Raw genomic sequence first — 17,172 nt, 5'->3', positions numbered from 1 at the left:
CCCTAATAAACATAAAAGAACCAATATCTTTAAATTTTTCAACCATATTGAATCTGTCTCATTTAAGTCAATGTTGCCTTTAATGCAGCACCTCTTAACTATCAGAACCATAAAGATGAGCTTATTAAACATGACAAGTCATTTCTAAATTTACCAATCATTAAGTCTGGGTTTGGGAAATTTAAATTACCAAAAAGTAGAAGAGGTAATTCTCTTATTTGTGGTTGGAAAAAATTTTTAAAACATTCTCATGTTGAAAGTGATTAAATACATCAAAACATTCCTTGTATATTTCTTCAGAAGCAACCACTGGCAAAATGTTAGATTGTATCTTTAATTAAAAAATAAAATGGCGGGCGGGGCCACGCTGAATAGCATTTGGAGGAGGGGGGATCGGAAGTCAGAATCGAGACAAGTGAAGTTTATAAATACAAAAAAAGGGGGTGGGGGGCTGTAGAGCTATGGAGGCTGAGGAGAATGCATGAACCTGGGAGGGAGATGAGGAGCGAGATTGGCATGCACTCAGCTGGGACAGATGAACTTGTCCAAAAAAAAAAAAAAAAAAAAAAAAAAAAAAAAAAAAAAAAAAAAAAAAAAAAAAATAAAATGGCAATCTGATATTTTGTAAATTTTTTTAACTCCAAAACACATTGTTTCATACTAGATACTCTTTTCTTTTTGTAGACAGAGTCTCCCTCTGTTGCCTAGGCTGGAGTGCAGTGGCAGAATCTCAGCTCACTGCAACCTCTGCCTCTCAAGTTCAAGCAATTCTCCTGCCTCAGCTTCTCGAGTAGCTGAGATTACAGGTGTATGCCACCACACCCAGAACATTTTCTGTATTTTTAGTAGAGATGGGATTTCACTGTGTTGGCAAGGCTGATCTCAAACTCCTGGCCTCAAGTGATCTGCCTGCTTTGGCCTCCCAAAATGCTGGGATTACAATCATGAGCCACCATGTTTCGCCAGTACTAGATACTTTTAATATCAGTGTTTTCGTCTTGTCAGCATTAAATAGTCAATTATGAACCTCTTTATATAACACAGTTGAGTAATCCGAGGAGTTAATTTATAGTTAGTAATGCTTTCACACTTCAGAGGTACTCCATAATTGAAAATAAATTTTGTATCTGTGAATGGCTTGAAAGCACTGATGTGGACTAAATAACCCTCCCTGGTTTCTCTTAGTCACGAGGTTGTATTGGCATTGTGTCAAGTTGTTAGTACAGAGCATTGAGAACAGGTCCTCCTGGGTGTCTGCTGAGGGCTGGAACTACCCTCAAGGTTGGTGAATGGCCTCATGTCACTGGTGTCCAATAGAGACTGGTCTTATTTAGAAGAAATGAAGACAACACTCAAGAACAGATGAGTAATGTAAGAAGATAAAGGGAAATTCTGAAAAAATAACCAACAGTAATGCTAGAGATAAAATGGATAGTAACAGAAATAAGGAATGCCTTTGATTAGCTCCTACATTACTGGGATTGGGTGAAAGATACTTAGGAAATAGCAAACTATGTGGAGAGTAGACAACATATTTCTACATAACACATAGGTCAAAGAGGGCATCTTGGGAGAAATTTTAAAATAGTTTTGAACTGATGAAAATACAACTTATCAATATTTGTGGGATGCAGGGCTTAGAGGGAAATTTATAGTATTGAATACATAATTAGAATAGAAAAAAGATCTAAAATCAATAATCTAAGTTTTTACCTTAAGAAACTAGAAAATGAAGGACAAATTCAATCTAAATAAGGCAAATAAAGGAAATATAAAACTTTAAATATTAATATTAGAGAAGAAATCAATGAAATTGAAAATAAAGAATCAATAGAGAAAAATAATACAACAAAAAGTTGGTTCTTTGAAAAGAAAAATAAAGTCAATAAAATTAATGCTTCTTATCTCAACAATAAGAAAACAAAGAAACAACTCAATTAAAAAATGGGCCTATCATCACGGCAATGTAAGCTGAAACAACAATGAGGTCTCACTACACACTTATTAGAACACCCCAACTTCAGTACAGTGACATAACCAAATGTTGGCAAGGATGTGGAGCTACAGGAGAGGAATGACCCTGAAGGTTAATGAATGGCCGCATGTCACTGGTGTCCCATAGATACTGGTCCCATTTAGAAGAAATGTAGACAACATGCAAGAACAGATGAGTAATACAGGCAATAAGTGGAAATTCTGAAAAATAACATTCATTGCTGATGGGAATGCAAAATAGTACAGCCACTTTGGAAGACAGATTGATAATTTCTTATAAAATTAAACATACTGTAACCATAAGATTCAGAATTCTCCTTAGTATAAACTCAAAGGAGTTAAATACTTATGTCCAAACAACAACATGCACGTGGATGTTTATTACAATTTTATTCACCATTAACAAAACCTTGAAACAACCAAGATATTTTTAGTAGATGAGTAGATAAAGAAACTGCGATACTTTCAGACAATGGAATATTATGCAGCATTTAAAATTAATACACTCTCAAGCTATGAAAAGACATTGAAGAACCTTAAATGCATATTAGTAAATGAAAGAAACCAATCTGAAAAAGCTAAGTACTATACGATTCCAACTGCATTACATTTTGGAAACAGAAACACCATGGGGACAGTAAAAAAGATCAGTGATTTCCAGGCTATGGAGGCAGAGGTGAGGGGAGACTGAGAGAGACTGAGAGATAAATAGGTATAGCACAGGGGGTTTTTGGGAAGTAAAACTACTCCGTATGATACTGTAATGGTGGATACATATTATTTACACTTCTCTGAACCCATAAAATGTACAACAACAAGAAGGACTTCTAATGTAAACTCTGGACTTTGGATGATTATGAATTTTTAGTGTAGGTTCATGAACTCTAACAAATGTACCACTGAGATGGGAGATGATGACAGTGAGGGAGTCTAGGCACAAATGGAGGCAGGAGCAATACAGTAACCTCTGTAGATTCCTCTTAATATTGCTATGAACTTAAATATTGCTATGAACTGCTCTAAAAAATTATAAAGACTAAAAAATATACCAGATCTGATAAATGCGGTTTTCTCTCCCATGTAATCCTTATTATGTACCCAGAGCAGAATATTAAATAGGCCAAAATTCTTTAATTACATTGTAAAATATTTTGTCAAAGCCAATACAATATACTTGTTTATTATGATGACTTCTCTTCAAAATATTGCTAGATTATTTTAATTAAAAAAATTATACAACATTTCTGCAAGATTTTTTTCCAGGACATTTTAAATCCAATTCAGGCAGAATAGATGAGCTATCTTCCTTATGACAGCAACTAGTCCACTAATTCTACTTTTAAAAAGCTTATTGTCAAAGCCATTCTGTTCATTTACTCTGAGTAACAAGTAGTTTGTGTTGCCAGTTGAACTCCAGCACATTTTGTTCACATAATAAAGTAATAGCTTTTATATGGATTGTTCTAGTATCACAGAGATCATACAACTCTAGGTGAGAAATAGAAAGGATTGTGATTGATTAGATCAAAGTTCAATGTTTCAATCAACTAGTAACTTCTATACACAAGTTTATTTTTGAAAAGCTGAATCTACATATTTCAGATTAAAAAAAAAAGGCAGTTGGTTGATAAAGATTAAGAAGTTCAATGTAAAGGAAGAGGAAAAAATAGAGAGGCTAATTATCTGACTTTCAAAACAATTTCCTGTAAGTAAAAAATAGAAAAAATATGTTTTTTTTTTTCTAGGGCCAGGGGTATTGCCAACACCTTTCCACTTATGCTAAAAATCTAGAAGTAGTTTTTGATTACATTACTTTACTCAACATTGCTGTGGCCAGGTTACTTCATAAAGACAGGAGGAACTCACCTCCAAAATATGGTTTGTATGTAGAGATGTATAATATCACATATATACACTAAGAAATTATAAAATATGTATTACTTTCATAAGAGGTCTAGGGGAGACTGGGCCAAACCTTCCAAAACAGTTTAAGAGGGCAAGAAAACCAGACTGATGTGAGGCTTTTATTGTGGTTAGGGGTAGGCTGGGGTGAGGATTTCCCTGTGCAGGCAGGAACGTGCATGTTTTGACTCTCGTTTAGGTATGAAAGGGGAGTACTTGGGCTTCCTTATTAGTTTTCCCAGATATAAGCCACAAGGAGAAGAGATAGGGGTGAAGCTTAAAAGCTGTCAACAGTCAAACATTGAAAATAGAGTTAGACACTTTATTACAAATATTATACACACAATTGCCAACATGTTCTTCCAATGTTACCACCAATTTTTATCCCTCCTTCATACTTAATATTCCTATTTTAGCTTCAAAAAGTTATTATCTTTGTTTGAATCTCTGTAACAGTTTCCTAATGTTAAAAGAAAAACTTTAGAAAAATTAAATTTAACAGTGTTTAATTGAGCAAAGGACAATTCAAGAATCAGGCAGCCACATGAATCAGAATAGGTTCAGAGCAACTCCCGGAGGCTGCCACATAGTCAGCAAACACTTACGGACAGAAAAAGGAAGGTGATGTAAACAAAACCCAAATGACTGGGTGCAGTGCCTCATGGCTATAATCCCAGCAGTTTGGGAGGCCGAGATGAAAGGATCGCTTGAAGCCTGGAGTTCAAGACCAGCATGGGTAATATATCAAAACCCTGTCTCTAAAAATATATATTTTTATAAAATTAGCTGGATGAGGTGGCATATGCCTTTAGTCCAGCTACTTGGGAGGCTGAGATGGGAGGATCACCTGAGCCCAAGAGCTGGAGGCTGCAATCAGCTATGATCTCAACACTGCACTCCACCATAGGTGACAGAGCAAGATAAGACCCTTTCTTAAAAAAAAAAAAAAAAGGAAAGAGGAAACAAGTGATGTACAGAAACAGCTGGGTTGGTTATAGATCAGCATTTGTCCTCTTTAAACATGGATTTGAACAGTTGGTCACCTGTGATTGCCTGAAACTCCTGTTCTGTGACTGGACGATACTTGGCTGCTTGTTACAAGAGCAGGTTACATTCTGTTTACACATCCAGCAGTAAGGTTACAGTTCACTGTGTATGGAGAAACTTTTAGGCTAAACTTAAAATATTAAGGAGGCAGCTTTTGGCTAAACTTAACACTCATTCTATTGACTCTACTCTTGCTTTCAAATTCTATCACGGAAGCACAGTTTCCAGAACAGAGCAAGAACTCCACACAGCACTACCTTCTTCAGACATCATTTGTGCTTAAATAAAACTAAAGAGACACATTTAGCATCCAACTTATTTATTTATCCATTTCCATCTATTCATCTGTAATGTATCTCCCTTTAAAGACATAAGCAGTTTAAGATTGGAATCATCTCTTACTAATTATTGCAAATTGTTAATCGCCTCTGTGCCTCGCACATGGAATGGCTATAACAAGTGCTGAACACATGAATATGTGGGGCTCAGGACTATGGAAATTTCAACCAGAAGCTCCTTTCTTCACAGAACTAGTTTTCCGAGATACAATCAAATGCACAATTTTGAATTAGATTTAAACATCAAACAATTCAGAACATAATTTTTCAGTCTTTATGCTACTTAGAAAATATATTTTTAGAGAATGATGAGCAGGTGTTAAAGTATTTTACACGTGTTAAATTCCTCCTAAATATGTTTTGTAGTTTTTTTTACATTACACACTCTTAGGAAATTGCTTCACTTCCAGAGCCCCAAAAGCATTGTCTCCTTTGAATAAGATTGGACTTATAGTTGAGTTTGCATAAAAACTCACTAATGCACAAGTTATCTTCTCTAAAACTGTAGTAAATACTGGCATATGTATAAAAATTTTAAAAGTTGCCAACAAAATTTTGAAATGAAAATATTGGAAAGAAAATTGTATCTATTCTGTATTTTTCAAGGTTTTGAACCTTTAGTTCAACTGCATATATAATACTGGATTTCAAAGAAAACAAATATAACTTCTTTATTATTTTCTATTATGTTAAAGGAGAGAAACTAAAATATTGAGAGCATATGGAGTGCTTTTTTCAGTATTTACATACGAATCTGGTAACCTGAAATGTATTCTTAGTTTATTTAACAAACTTATTTAACATTAACATCACAAATATTCGGAAGATATGTAACAATTAAACAAAAAGAAAGTGCATCATTAGCAAGATGTAATTTTGCTCTCTGATTTGGTCCTATATACTTTGCCAAATTGACAATCTGTCCAGAGCAAGGATTAGGAATAAAAAATTGTTGCTTTCATTTGTGAGTGAGCAGTATGAATGTTAAAAAGAAAATGTTATCCAGTAATTTGAATTGAAAATTGAGATAACTATAGGTAACATTTAATTTATATTTTACAAAACAACTAGAACACCAGTTGTTTTGCAAGATAATACATTCAAAGTATTAAACATCTTCAAATAATTGTTTTCTTTACATTCAACAATTTTACATGATAAGAAATATAATGTAATTTACATACAGCACTATGGTCTTCATATGTGTTGCCATACAGTGTTTCATGAATTTGGAAAGTCATTTTCAATCTTCACATATGTATGTGTATAAATGTGGGGTTTAGGTGTATGTGTGTGTATATATCTCTCTACTTAAGCTCATTTTAGAGTTCTAAAATAATATGACATAAAAAAATGGTATATTTGGTTTTCCAAAAATCTAACAGGTTAAATAACTACTATAATTAAAATACAATTGTCATTAAATCATTCACCTATATTTCGTATTTAACCTTACTAGGTAAATGATATGCTTTAAAGATAATTTCCTCAAATAAATCTTTAATAAACAGCATTCATGTTGTAATTATAGATCCACATAGAGAAGAATTTTAGAATTATAACATGCTCCGTGCTGCAATACTGCTTTGTTTTTAATAATGTATAAATTAGCACATTATTATCATTGGTGATCATCATTGCTTTTTCCTTCCCTTCAAAAATCACTGATGTCCACAGCAATAAACCTGTGGACAATGTTGTGTTCTTACCTCAGAGGGAGAAGATAGCATCTATGAAGATGATTTATTTCCAACCAAAAATTAAGTTTCCATAAAAAATAATTCATAGAAGTCCATTATAAAACCTGATGTGTAATAAGAACAAATAATATGTTTTTAGATATGGGTTTTTTTTAAGGAAAGTATAGTATTGTATAAAATAGTATTTTAATTTTTTTTTAATTACCAGAAACAGTTAAAATTTTATGGAATATCCCTTTATGCTATAATATAGAATCTCTTTCAAGTTTCATGACTTTTGAAAATTAACAGAAGTTTCTAACAGGTAAAAAATTTGGAGCTTCTTAAGGTGAAGTATATTAGAATCTTGCATTTTTCATATTAACAAATCCCTACGTTGTCACATATTTCTTAATCATCTTCTTTGATGGCTATGAGAATATATCTCTCAAATATCTAATTGTAGGGAATATCATTGACTGACAGTCCCAGCTGCTGAGCTCTGAAATGCATCACCATATTTGTAGCAGTCACAGGCTGCTGCCAGCTAATAACTAAACATGGTAGGGAAAGAAATGCTTGGTGTTTTTGAGAGATTCAGATTTCCGAAAAGAGTCTGACTTAAATTCTCTGATATGGTTTGGCTGTGTCCCCACCCAAATCTCATCTTGAGTTATAATCTGAATTGTAATCCCCACGTGTCATGGGAGGGACCTGGTGAAAGGTGATTGGATCATGAGGGAGGTTTCCCTCACACTGTTCTCATGATAGTGAGTTCTCATGAGATCTGATGGTTTTACAAGTGACAGTTTCCCCCTCTTCTCTTGCCTGCTGCCATGTAAGACATGCCTTGCTTCCCCTTTGCCTTTCCCCATGATTGTGTTTCCAGAGGCCTCACCAGCCAGGCAGAACTGTGGGTCAATTAAACCTCTTTCCTTTATAAATTGCCCAGTCTTTGCTATTTCTTTATAGAAGAGTGAAAATGGACTAAAACAGTCTCCTTGAGGATTCTCAAAATCCTGATGACCTTTTCTTATGATTATACTGCAGGTCTGGGTTAGACATGCATCGCAATTTGATGGCTCTCTCATCCTTTCTTATTCCCCTTTCTCAATTGTCTCTCACTGGTCTTTCCACTAATAAGTTTCCTAAACAATTTGATCCCATTTTGATTTCTGCTTTTCTAAGGATTCAGATCACTATACACACTGTGAAAATTGCCAGAATCAAAATGGAGTCACTTGAGTTAAAAACCCTGACAAATAAAGCTAGAGAAGGCCATAAAGGAAGGGTTCTCATGCACAAATGCTTGAGAGCAAGAGCTATCACATAAGACTGTGCCAAATTCCACAAATTTGGATAAAAGCCATCACAATCTTAAACACACTCACATTTCTATGAGGACCTCTGCCCAGCAATTGCCTGTCCATCCTCTGACTGGTGCCATCCCAACACTGGTCTTTGTAGCCAAAATAATTATCTCAAACAATTATGTAATACTCCTCATTTTTTCTTTAAAAACCTTTGTCTTCCTTTGCCTCCTTAAATATGCACATAGTTACTACAGTACTCATGTCCCAATTGCAATGCCTATTCACAATTAAATATCATTGTTTGTAGAAAGCTTCCTATCTATTTATTATATTGTTGCCAGAAATGGAAGTGAAGTGAGCTCACCTCAGTTGGATTGGTGGCCCCTGGAATTGTGTGTGGTACCTACCAAGCTTTTTGTGCCTTCTATTACTGTGGATCACCTTTACTGTCCTAGTGAATCTCCTTAGATTCTTGTATCTCCTCCCTTAGTTTTCTCAAGTTATTTTGGATTTTATTTGGGATCTGATTTTGTTATAAGGCCACCCAAAATGAAAGATGTGGCATCTCTTCTGGAACTATAAATGTTTTTGGGGAGGACCAAACTCTTAGCATAAAGACAAGTATCTTTCTAGTTTGAGTACTCTGGTTTTTAGATAATTTACATTCTGTCTCTGAAGCATGACTTTTCTGGACAATTTACTTTTGTGTCTGCACGCTTGGTTTAACATTTTGTTTAATCTACATATCTGCACTAACATATTTGTGAGTACTCTGATTTTTGTTTCAATTTGGTTTGGCTATGTGCATTTGTAAATAATTTAGCTCTTCTTGTTTTCTTTGCTTGTTTCTGAACATCTTCTGAGAGCAAAAATAAACATTCCAAATGATGAATGTGAGATGGAAAATTAAAAGCCACTAGGGCAATTGCTCCAACTAAAACCCAGTTTCAAACTCCCTGACAGGATTTATTAACATAAGATTTTCTTTGCTCTTGAGAGATTAATAAGAAAAAAAAATGGGACTCTTAAACACTAAGGCATGCCAAGCTTTCTGGGACCCCAGTCAGGTACATACCTTTTTTGTGTGTGTGTGCAGGTTTTAAAATCTGTGACCATGATGAGGATTATTAGAACTTTCCAAGCTTGTTTTTATTATATCTGAATTAGAAACTGCAACCAACTATAGAGTTAACATGAAGGGTCTTTTAAATTCTCTGTATATCTCTATATTATTTTTCCCTGCCTACTCTGAATATTTTGGCTTTTTTTTTTGCTTTTATTAAGATAATGTACTATTGCTAATTTCAAAAGTCACTTAGAAGTCTTAGGGCATTTCAACAAATTAAGAAAAAAAAATGTCTCAAGGAGCTTTCAAATTAATGATTTTAAAAATTATAACAACTCCATGACAACCAACAACCTGGACACCTTTGGAAAAGTAAATTTAGGTTTGTGTAAGTGATAATTTCTTAAGCTGATAGAATAGTTAACTAAAGAATTGATATTTAAAAAAAGAAAGAAAGAAAAAATAAAGAAAGAAACAAGTAGGCTTTCAGACCAAACAGATCAAACTCCTGGTCTGAGATAAAGACTATAAGGTATTCCTGTCTGCCATAAGAATTGCTTTGTCAGCAATGCAGGGTCCAGAAAACACCAAAAAACAAAAATAAAAGACTTTGGATACACTCTTCCTTTTAAAAATAAAAGCACTACTAAAATGCTTCCCCTACTGACATTGACTGTCTAACAAAGCAGATGAGTAAACAAAATAAAGATTTGTTACTAAAAACATTCAAAGGCACTTGGGGATATTTTTCCTATACATTTCAGCCAGTCCTAGCGAAAATGTAAACATTTGAAAATTTAACCTCAAATTCATTGAAAAATAAAAAAAAGGACAGAAAAGGGATAAAATAAAATTTTTAAAAACCAAACTGCTTTACCCAAAACTTGTGATCTGCAGCTTTCATTAGATTACCTATAGGAGCAAATAAAATTTAGCCATCCGAACAGGTCTTATTTTGTCAGAAATATAATTTGGATCCAACTGTGTTTTATAAACCAGTGAGCTTGTATTACTTTGTTTTATTGTCTTGTGACTTAAATTTTGAAATGAAAGCTGTAAGATCTTTATTTCTGTGTTTGTATATGTGTTTAGGTCTTTGTATATGTATGTTTTGTTTACATGGTATAACCTGGTGTAGTTGGCCAGAAATCCCTACAGAAATTATGTTTAGATTGGCTTACATAAATGAACAGTAATATAAACTATATAGGAATTAACCAAATGCCTTTTAATTATGTGATTTAAGTAAATCTTTGAAAATAAGCTGGTTTGAAATTTGTTGATAAAATAAAAACAAAAACCTTTTCCAAAATTTTCTACATACATTTTTGCCTAGGTTTACAGGTCACACAGAGTTTTATATTTGCCACTGCTGTAAATGTTAAGGTCATCAAACTATAAAACCAAACTTTGGACACAAACTCCTTCTTTGTCTCAAATCCACTTTGATTTGATTTTTGTATATAGTGAGAGATAAGTGTTTAGTAACATAATTCTGCATATGAACATCATTTTCCCAGGACCGGTTATTGAAGAAACTGTCTTTTCCCCAATGTATATTCTTGGCAACTTGTCAAAAATTGATTTGCTATAGATGTGTGGATTTGTTTCTGTGTTTGCTATTCTGTTCCATTGCTCCACGTGTCTGTTTTTATGTCACTACTGTGCTGTATTGTTTACTATATATCTGTAGGATAATTTGAAGTCAGGTAATGTGATTCCTCCAGTTTTCTGCTTTTTGCTCAACATGGCTTTGTTTATTCTGGGTTTTTGTGGTTCCATATACATTTCATTTTATTTTATTTTATTCATGTGGAAAGTGGCACTGGTAGGTTTTTAACTTTATTTCTTGCTGTTTAAGTGGGATTACTTTTAAAATTTCTTTTTCAGGGTGTTCACTGATAGCATATAGAAATGCTACTACTATTTATATGTTGATTTTGTATCCTGCAACTTTACTGAATTTGTTTATCAGTAATAATGCTTTTTTGGTGGAATCTTTAGGTTTTTCCAAATATAAGCCCATATCCTCTGCAAACAAGGATAATTTGATTTGTTCCTTTACATTTTGGATGCCCTGTATATCTTTCTTTTTTTTATTGTTGTGGCTAGGACTTACAGCAATATGTTGAGCAACAGTGGTGAAAGCAGGCATCCTTTTCTTCTTCCAGATATTAGAGAAAAGAATTTCAGTTCATCCTCATTCAGTATGATACTAACTGCGGGTCTATCATATACGCCTTTTATTTTGTTAAGGTATGCTCCTTCTGTACTTAGTTTTTTGAGGGTTTTTGTCATGAAGGGATGTTGAATTTTATCATAGGCTTTTCCAGCACCAATTGAAATGATTATATAGTTTTTGTCTTTCATTCTGCTGACATGATGTATCATATTGATTTGTGTAAGTGGAACCACACTTGTATGCCTGGGATAAATCCCATTTAGTCAGGATGAATATTTTTTACTATGTTCTTGAATTTGGTTTGCTAGTATTTTCTTGAGGATTTTTGCATCCATATTCATCAGAGATACTGGACTGTAGTTTTTTTTTAATGTGTCTTTGTCTGCTTTTGGTATCAGGACAATACTGGCCTCACAGAATGAGTTTGGAATTATTCCCCCCTCCTCTACTTTTCAAAATCGTTTGATTAGGATTGGTATTAGTTATTCATTAAATATTTGGTAGAATTCAGCCGTGATGCCATCAAGTCCCAGGCTTTTATTTATTGGAAAACTTTATTATGGCTTCAATCTCATTACTTGCTATTGGTTTCTTCAGATTTTGTATTTCTTCCCATTTCAATCTTGGTAGGTTTTATGTGTCTACAAATTCACTCATTTCCTCTAGATATTTCAACTGATAGACATATAGTTTCTTATAATAAGCCACTACTGATCATTTGAATTTCTGCAGTATCAGTTGTAATGCTTCCTATTTTTAATCTCTGATTTTATTTATCAGACATTCTCTCTATTTTTGTTAATTAGTCTGGGTTTGTCAATTTTAACTTTTCAAAAATTCAACTTTTGGTTACATTGATATTTTGCATTGTTTTCTTCATTTCAATTTCATTTCTTTCTGCTCTGATCTTTATTATTTCTTTTTTTTCTACTAAATTTGGTTTTGGTTTGCTCTTGCTTTTCCTGTTATTTAAGATGCATTATTAGGTTGCATATTTGAATTTTTACTCTTTTTTGATGTAGACACTCATAGCTATAAACTTCCCTCTTAGTACTGTTTTGCTTTATCCAAGACGTTTAAATATCTTGCATTTCTATTATCATTTGTTTTGAGAAAATTTTCAATTTCTTCCTTAATTTAATTATTAATTCACTGGTTATTCAGGAGTATATTGTTTAATTTTCATGTGATATGGTTTGGCTCTGTGTCCCCACCCAAATCTCATGTTGAATTGTAATTCTCAGTGTTGAAGGAGGGACCTGGTAGGGGGTGATTGAATCACTTGGGCAAACTTCTCCCTTGCTGTCCTTGTGATAGAGTTCTCACAAGATCTGGTTGTTTGAAAGTGTGTAACACCTTGCCCTTCTCTCTCTTACTCCTGCTCTGGCCATTTGAAAACCATGCTTCCTTCCTCTTCACCTACCCCATGATTGTAAGTTTTCTGAGGCCTCCCCAGAAGCAGAAGCCTGTAGAGCCCACAGAACTATGTGCCAATTAAACTTATTTTCTTCATAAACTACCCAGTCACAGGTATGTCTGTATAGCAGTGTGAGAATGAACTAATGCAGAACATTGGTACCGGAGAAGTGAGGCATTGCTATAAAGATACCTAAAAATGTGGAAGTGATTTTGGAGCTGGGTAATAGGCAGAGGTTGGAACAGTATGGAGAGCTCAGAAGAAGACAGGAAGATGAGGGAAAGTTTGGAATTTCCTGCAGACTTGTTAAATTGTTGCAACCAAAATGCTACTAGTGATATAGACAGTAAAGTCCAGGCTGAGGAAGTTTCCTATGGATATGAGAAACTTATTGGGAACTGGAGTAAAGGTCACTCTTGCTGTGCTTTAGCAAAGAGACTGGCGGCATTGTGCCCCTGCTCAAGAGCTATGTAGAACTTTGAATTTGAGAGAGATGATTTAGGGTATCTGGCAGAAGAAACTTCTAAGCAGCAGAGGATTCAAGCTGTGGCCTGGCTGCTTCTAACAGTGTATGCTCATATGGGTGCACATAGAAATTATGTGAAACTGGAGCTTATATTTAAAAAAGAAGTGGAACATAAAAGTTTGGAAAATTTGGAGTCCAGCCATGTGGTAGAAAAGAAAAACCCATTTTATGGGGAGAAATAAAATTCAGCTGGAGAAACTTGCATAGGTAAAGAGGAGCCAAATGATAACATCCAAGACAATGGGAAAAATGCCTCCAAGGCATTTCAGAGATCTTCCTGGCAGCTACTCCTATTATAGGTCTCAGAGCCTAAGAGGGAAGACTGGCTTTGTGGGCCAGGCACAGAGCTCCGCTATCCTGTGCAGCTTCAGAACACAGTGCCCCATGTCCCAGCCTCTCCAGCTCCAGCTGCAGTCATGGATACAAAGACCCCAGATACATCTCAGGCCACTACTCCAGATGGTGCAAGCCAGAAGCCACCAATTTTGCCACATGGTGTTAAGCCTGCAGGTGTGCAGAGGGCAAGAGTTGAGGCTTGGGAGTTCTATTATTCCATTCTCACATAACTATAAATAAATGCGTGAGACTGGCTAACTTATAAATTCTCATGTAACTATAAATAAATGCTTGAAACTGGGCAACTTATAAAGAAAAGAGGTTTAATTGGCTCATCGTTCTGCAAGCTGTACAAGAAACATGGCTGAGGGAGGCCTCAGGAAACTTACAATTATTATGGGAGCTTAAGTGGAAGCCAGCCCATCCTGCATGGCTTGAGCAGGAGAGAGAGAGAGAGCAAAGGGGGAAGTGCCACAGACTTTTAAACAATCATATCTTGTGAGAACTCTATCATAAGGTAGCACCAGAAGATGGTGCTAAGCCATTAGAAACCACCCCCATGTTCCAATCACCTCCCACCAGTCCCCACCTCCAACACTTGGAATCACAATTCAACATGAGATTTGGGTGGAAACGTAGAGCGAAACCATATGAGGAGCTTCCACATAGATTTCAGAGAATATATGGAAATGCTTGGATGCCCAGGCAGAAGCCTGCTGCAGGGGCAGAGCTCTCATGGAGAACCTCTACTAGAGGAGTGCAGAGGGAAAATGTGGGGTTGGAGCTTCCACAAAGAGTCTCTACTGAGGCACTGCATAGTGGAGCTGTGAGAAGAGGGCCACCATCCTCCAGACCCCAGAATGGTAGATCCACCAACAGCTTGCACTATGTACCTCAAAAAGCCAGAGGCACTCAATGCCAGCCCATGAAAGAAGCTATGGGGACTGTACCCTGCAGAGCCACAAGGGTGGAGGTTCCCAAGGCCTTGGGAACCCACCTCTTGCATCAGCATGATCTGAATGTAAGACATGGAGTCAAAGAAGATTGGAATATGATTTAATAACTGCCCTGCTGGGTTCTGGACTTGCATGGGGCCTGTAGCCCCTTTGTTTTGGCCAATTTCTTCATTTTTGAATGGGAACATTTACCCAATACCTGTACCCTCATTGTATCATAGATGTACTAACTTGTTTTTTATTTTACAGGCTCATAGGCAGAAGGGACTTGCTTGTCTCGGATGAGACTTTGGACTTGGACTTCAAGCTAATGCTGGAATGAGTTAATGCTCTGGAGAATTGTTGGGAAGGTATGATTGTGTTTGAAATGTGAGAGGGACGTGAGACTTGGGAAGGTCTGTGGCAGAATGATATGGTTTGTCTCCATGTCCCCACCCAAATCTCATGTTGAATTGTAATTCTCAGTGTTTGAGGAGGGGCCTGGGGGGAGGTGATTGAATCATGGGGGCAAACCTCCCCCTCGCTATTCACGTGATAGAGTTCTCATGAGATGTGGTGGTTTGAAAATGTGTAGCACCTCCCTGTTCTCTCTCTTCCTCCTGCTCTGGCCATGTGAAGACCATGTCTGTTTCTTCTTCAACTTCCACCATAACTGTAGGTTTCCTGAGGCCTCCCCAGAAGCAGAAACCTGTACAGCCCATAGAACGTGAGCTGATTAAACCTCTTTTCTTTATAAATTACCCAGGCTCAGTTATGTCTTTATGGCAGTGTGGGAATGGACTAATACAGCATGCATATGTATAGTTTCCAAAATTCCTCGTTATTGATTTCTAGTTTTATTTCATTGTGATCAGAGAAGATGCTTGATATCATTTCAATTTTTTGAATGTTTTAAGACTTGTTTTGTGACCTCATATATAGTCTATCCTTGACAACGATCCATGTGCTGAAGAGAAAAAATACGTATTCTGCAGACATTGCATGAAATTTTCTGTAAATATTTTTAGGGTTGTTTGTTCCATAATGCAGATTAAGTCTGCTGTTTGATTGTTGATTTTCTGTCTGCATGATCTGTCTAATGCTGAAAGTTGGGTGTTGAAGTCTCCAGCTATTATTGTATTCAGATCTCTCTCTCTCATTAACTTGAATAATATTTGCTTTATATCTGGGTCTTCCAATATTATGTGTATATATATATAGATATTTACAATTAGATATCCTTTAGAGGAATCAAACCCTTTATTTTTATATAATGGCTTTCTTTGTCTCTTCTTACAGTTTTTGTTTTGAAATTTATTTCATCTGTGATAAGTATAGCTATTCCTGCATTTTTTTTTTTTTTTTGGTTTCAAGTGGCATGGGGTATCTGTTTCCATCTCTTTATTTTCAGTCAATTTGTATCTTCATAAATGTAGTATTTATTGTAGGCAACAGATCATTGCACCTTTTTAAAAATAATTCATTCATTCAGTCACTCTATGTCTTTCTATTGGTGAGTTTAGTCCATTTACATTCAGTGTTATTATTTATAAATAAGAACTTACTCCTGCCATTTTGGTATTTGTTTTCTGGCTGTTTTGTGGTCTTGTCTTCCTTCTTTCTTTCCTTCTTGTATTCTTCTTAATGAAGGTGATATTCTCTGGTAGAATAACTTATCTCTTTTTAATTTTGTGTATCTATTGAATGTTTTTTTTAAATTTAAGATTACCAAATACTGTCTTGCAAATACTGTCTTATAATTCATTATTTTAAGCTCATAATGCTCTAACACTGCATATAAAAAAAACAGGAAAACTAATAAAAAGTCTATACTTTAATCCATCATTTTTTAACTTTTTTTGTTTCTGTTTATGTCTTATTGTACCAATCTTGAGTAGTTGTTGTAGTCATTATTTTTTATTGTTTCAGCATTTAGTTTTTCTGCTTAAGTGTAGTTTATACCCCATGATGACAATGTTGTAATACTCTCTTTACTTGTGTGCTTACTACTACCAATGAAATTTGTACCGTCAGATGATTTCTTCTTGCTCATTAATGTCATTTTCTTTCATATTGAAAAAATTCCCTTTAGAATTTCTTGTAGGAATGGTCTAGAGATGACAAAATCCCTCAACTTTTGTTTGTCTGGGAAAAGTCTTTATTTCATCTTCATACTTGAAGAATAATTTTGATGGATGTTCTGTTCTAGCGTAATTGTTTTTTCCTTTTTCAGCACTTTAAATATGTCATGCTACTCTCTCCTGGCTCATAAGGTTTTCACTGAAAAGTCAGCAATTAGATGTATTGGAGTTCCATTGTATGTTACTTTCTTTTCTCCAGTAGCTTTCACTATCATTTCCTTATCCTTGGCCTTTGGGAGTTGGAGTATTAAATTCCTTGAGGTAATCGTCTTTGGGTTAAATCTTTTTGGTATTA

General features: G+C 35.1%; 1 long non-coding RNA gene across 1 annotated transcript; it reads left to right on the top strand.

The window, feature by feature from the left end:
* Positions 1-7,810: 7,810 nt before the first annotated feature.
* LOC115835892 lies at positions 7,811-15,507 on the top strand. Its single transcript, XR_004030853.1, has 3 exons — positions 7,811-7,842; positions 9,594-9,595; positions 15,416-15,507. It is a non-coding gene; the product is annotated as an uncharacterized LOC115835892 (long non-coding RNA).
* Positions 15,508-17,172: the final 1,665 nt, after the last annotated feature.

The sequence above is a fragment of the Nomascus leucogenys genome, chromosome 7b (genome assembly GCF_006542625.1).
Source record: "Nomascus leucogenys isolate Asia chromosome 7b, Asia_NLE_v1, whole genome shotgun sequence".
Classification (NCBI taxonomy): Eukaryota; Metazoa; Chordata; class Mammalia; order Primates; family Hylobatidae; genus Nomascus; species Nomascus leucogenys.
The sequence above is the reverse complement of the archived record's forward strand: the minus strand, read 5'-3'. Positions and strand labels throughout refer to the sequence as shown.